Source organism: Trichosurus vulpecula, chromosome 2 (genome assembly GCF_011100635.1).
Source record: "Trichosurus vulpecula isolate mTriVul1 chromosome 2, mTriVul1.pri, whole genome shotgun sequence".
Taxonomy (NCBI): domain Eukaryota; kingdom Metazoa; phylum Chordata; class Mammalia; order Diprotodontia; family Phalangeridae; genus Trichosurus; species Trichosurus vulpecula.
The window spans coordinates 441,763,614-441,768,431 of NC_050574.1; the positions used below are offsets into that span (position 1 = coordinate 441,763,614).

The 4,818-nt window shown below is 38.8% G+C and overlaps 1 pseudogene; it reads left to right on the plus strand.

Annotated features, from left to right (window-relative positions):
• The first annotated feature begins 689 nt into the window (after positions 1–689).
• LOC118840376 lies at positions 690–1,204 on the plus strand (annotated as a pseudogene).
• The last annotated feature ends 3,614 nt before the right edge of the window (positions 1,205–4,818 follow it).

The window sequence follows — 4,818 nt, forward strand, 5'->3', positions numbered from 1 at the left end:
TTACCTAGAAAGTACCAGTGGAGCATGCCAGCTACTGTCGCTACCTAATCATACATATCTTTGATGACACTTTTTATTCTGGTCCTTCCTTCTTATGCCTTGTAACCTTCTCATCCCAACACCACCCCTCTTCATTTCTCTCTTGATTATACTCATTTTTAATTCCTCTCTATGATGTTTGTGATAGTCATATACACTACCACATGGGTAGAATATAGGTATTAAAAATGTGGGACTTTGGGGAAGAAATTTGTGATCATCAAAGGAGTTGCAGTTTCCTGAAAGCAATACCACCTTTTCTCCTACTCCTCCTAATAATTAGTTCTTGGCTCAACTAATAGTCTAATTGCTATTACACTTTGAGATTTCTAATGAATACCCCTAAGATATGTTTTAGACATCATTGAGAGAAAAGAAGTCAAAACTCTCGAAGCAAATCAATTCTGAGAGCTATGCATTCTGTGGATTTATTTTTGGAAATGGCAGTAATGCTGTGATAGAAGTGACTACAAGTAGATTATGAGGATGCTTTAGGCCAAGAACATCCAGCTAGATTTGAATCATTTTGCTCTTGGTGTATTTTTAGGGAAAAAAGTCAGTCTTTCAAAAAAAAATGACTCCTCAGGCACCAAATAGCTCCCACATCTCTCAATTTTAGAAAAGATATCTTCTAGTGGGCCTGTGGCAACATGGCAGTGGTCTCAATGTCAGCACCTCTGAGGCAGGCCTTGGGGGCAAGAAGGGCAGCAGCTGCAGCCTCCAGGCTTCCCACCAGGTCACTGAGCACTTCCACATGGTGGCTGGCAAAGGACCAAGCTCAAGCCACGCAACTCATCACAGTTGATGAAAATTTGGATATCGCTACATTGACTGGTGCTCCAGAGGAACATATTAAAATTAGGAAAGTTCAGATTTTTGTTTCTACTCACAATAACATGCAGTCTGGAGTAAACAACACAAAGAAATGGAAGATGGAGTTTGATATCAGACAGCAATGGGAAAACCCTTTGATGGGTTGGACATCAATGGTGGATCCTCTATCAAATCTGGTTCTGACCTTCAGTACTAAAGAAGATGCAATGCATTTGCAGAAAAAAATGGCTGGAGCTATGATGTTCAAGAGAAAAAGGTCCCCAAACCTAAATCCAAGTCTTAGGGCGCAAACTTTTCTTGGAACTAAAGAATAAGAGTGTCCACCAAATAGGTCAGCATTGACTATATCTCTGTGTCTGACTGTGAATAAAGTCAGCTGTGCAGTATTTATAGTCCAGGTATAATACATTTCTTAATATCCTAATAAATTTGACCTTTAAACTACAAAAATAAAGAAAAGATACCTTCTGTCAAAGACCTGTTTTAAGAGTTCTTACAATAGTCCTAAACAAATAAGGGGTCTAAGGATGTGAAAAACGGGAAGTATGGGTGGTTTCATTCAAAATACATATCTATTAAGCCATTCCGCCATTTCTCACCTTCCCGCAAATATCAAGTTGGAGGTGCATACATTAATCTAAACCATGACTGCTGCTACCACTCTCTCTTCACTCAGGAGACTTGATACCAATACTAGGTTTCTGAGGTACTTCAATTCACTCGCAGGACTTCTATAAATGTTACCCTAAATAATACATTTGCTGGTCAGTTGATACCCATCTGTTTCTGTGAGGTTTTGTTTTGTTTTTAATGTCTAACCCAATGCCCAAAGGGTATTTAGCAAATGTGACCAAAAAATGAAGATCATAAACTACATTCCTTAGGCTGAGAGGAGTGAGGGACAGCACAGAGATGTGCCACAGATGGAGCAAACCTAATCTGGTGAGAAGGTCACTTCTGCATTTCCTTCACATATTGCTACCAATTAAAGCAGGATTTTCTAGAAAGAAAGCCACAAATGCCAACTCTCTCCACCTGTAAATAAAAGACTCATCATCTGAAGACATCTATAGCAACCATCTGTCACTGAATAGACAATTCTAATGGACAAACCTTGAACTTCTCCATACTATTCAAAAGGAGGCATCAAACAAAACAAATTCTTAGCTCAGTGATTTTGTCATAAATAATTTCTTGGCAATTGACAGCTGGAATTTCAGGGTGAAGTGATTAAAAACAGTGTTAGAGAGAAGGTGGCTTGGGTAAGAAGGTGGCAGTGAGAGGAAGGTGGAGAGTGGGGAAGAGTAACAGACTATGCAGAAATGATTTCACTTCTGTGACTTTTTTTAACTGAATAATAGCTAGGCACAGAAGAAATAGTTTGGAATTAGAAACCAACCTATTTTCTACCAATCATAAATCCCTGGAAATGCCAAGTATTTCAGTTACAATTGCTCATATGCCTGCATTCATTAACATAGTCCTAGTCACATTACAGAAAATGCAGATTAATGGAATGAACACCAGGCTATGTGTCAGAAGACGGGGTTTGAGTTTCAGCTCTGAGCAATTCACTTAAACTTCTAGTGTTCTAATTCTTCAAGATGATGGAGAGAACATTGATTTTGGCCTCAGGAGACCTGACTACCGCTGGCTTAGCTACATGACCTTGGTCAAGTGGCTTCACCTAAGTTTTAGGGTCTTCATCTGTAAATAACAACTCTTGTACTATCTACTTCCAACCTCTGGCGTGAAAATCAGATGAGAAAAAGTACATAAAGACCCTTGTAAATAACAAAGCATGATATAAATGTCATTTATAACAATAGTAACCACAACAACAAAAGCTAGCATTCATATAGCATTTTTAGGTTTGCCAATTACAAATATTGTCTAATATTCTCCTCACAACAACTCTGATTTTATAGATGAGGAAAATGAAGCCAAGAGTAGTTTAGTGACATCCCTGAATCATACCACTAGGAAGTGTCTGAGTTGGTGTGAAAACTTAGTTCTTCCTGATTGCAAGTCTAGCATTCTATCCACTCATTACTTTCTCTAATACTTTAAGGATCCATGATTTTATCAATATAAGTCTACCCTTCACAATGTAGATTACCATCCCTTTCTGCCTTCATGAATCATTTCCATGGTCTGTGACTAGAAACATTTGATCCATTTGTAATGAGCCTCTAGGTACCTACCTAGTTTTGTCCTAGTCTTTGAATAACATGGACAGCTAGCTGGTGCAGTAGATGGAGTGTTGGGCCTGGAGTCAGGAAGACTCATCTTCTTGAGTTCAAATCTGGCCTCAGACACTTACTAGCTATGTGACCCTGGGCAAGTCACTTAACCCTGTTTGCCTCAGTTTCCTCATCTGTAGAATGAGCTGGAGAAGGAAATGGCAAAGCACTCCAATATCTTTGCCAAGAAAACCCCAAATGGGGTCACAAAGAGTGGAATATGACTGAAATGATTTAGCAACAACAATTGGATAATATATTCAGTACCTCACAGAGCCCATAGTCAAAACTTTTCCAGCACCTTGCTACTTAATCATCTCTCTGACTCACTTTCCTCATCTGTAAATGAGGGGGAAGCAATGTAGTACGATGGGAAAAGTGCTGGATTTGGAGCCAGAGAACCCACTTATTGTCTGGGGCTAATTGTTTAGCTTCTCTGAACCTCATTTTCCTTCTCTGTCAAAGCAGGGATTTGGCCTCCATAAATTCTAAAGTTCTTTCCAGTTCTAAATATATGATTCTTGGACTGGATCATCCCAAAGGTTCCTTCCCTCTCTAAATACTATGAAAATTTGGCAAGAACTGCTGAGCCTGTGTTCTGCTGTCATAGTCTGAGAACTCAGGGTCATTTAATGAGATATATTAATAGGATTTTAGGGTAGAATGATTACCATTACCTGTAAAAACAAATTAAAAGAAAAATAAGTAGAGAATAGACACAGACACAGATGTAGGTAGGAATATAAATAGATAAAAGATAGATAGGTAGGTAGATAGATAGATAGATAGATAGATAGATAGATAGATAGATAAATAGATAAATAGATAGATAAAGCTGATTCTACCACCCAGGGTTATTTTGAAGATAAACAAGATGCTGTCTATAAAGAATTCTGGGCCACCTGGAAGAAAATCCTATTCATGCCACTGGTATTGTTCTCCATAAAGTTATACATCTAAGAGTTAGGTGCCAATCTACAGTAGAGACTTTGCATTTTGCCCATGAGGCTGGCTATTCTCCTCCCCCTAGGGACTGAGAGTGGTTTGAATTGCTAATACATGCTCACATTCTTTCTCAGGAGGTCCCGTTTTTAACTTATAATTCATTGATACTATCAGACACTTCTAGGAAAAGAGTTAGGGATAAACTGCTACATTTCCCAAAAAAAGAAGCTGAGCTAAACAAGGCAGAGAATGAATGTATTTGGCCTGAAGCACAAAAGTGAAGTGAGGCTTCTCATAAACCAGTAAATGGATGGGAATATTTAGAATGAAAATCTGCTCACCTATGGAAGTACCAGCAAAGGGGTCTGTGGTGCTTGTAACTATCCTGGGACTACGGAAGAAGTCTGCAACTTCAACAACATGAGCGACCCTGTTGCTCACCCCTTTCACAACTTCATTTCTAGTTCCCATTGATTTCCAGGAAAAGAAATCTACACTGAGTCAAGAGAGTCGAAGTTAGCCCAGTCAGACATTTTTATCCCTATTTGCCTAATTATTTGTTTTGTTTTGTTTGTAATGAACCAGGAAAAACCAAAAGGCTTTCATTAACTGGTTGTTGTCCTTTGTTCTCAAACAGGACTAAAATGACATCTCTATGCTAAAGTCAGGTTCCAATATGCCCAGTTGTGGAGGATCAGACCAATAGGACTTAGGCACAAATAGTTCGTGTGAACATTTGGGCTGGATATTCTAAATT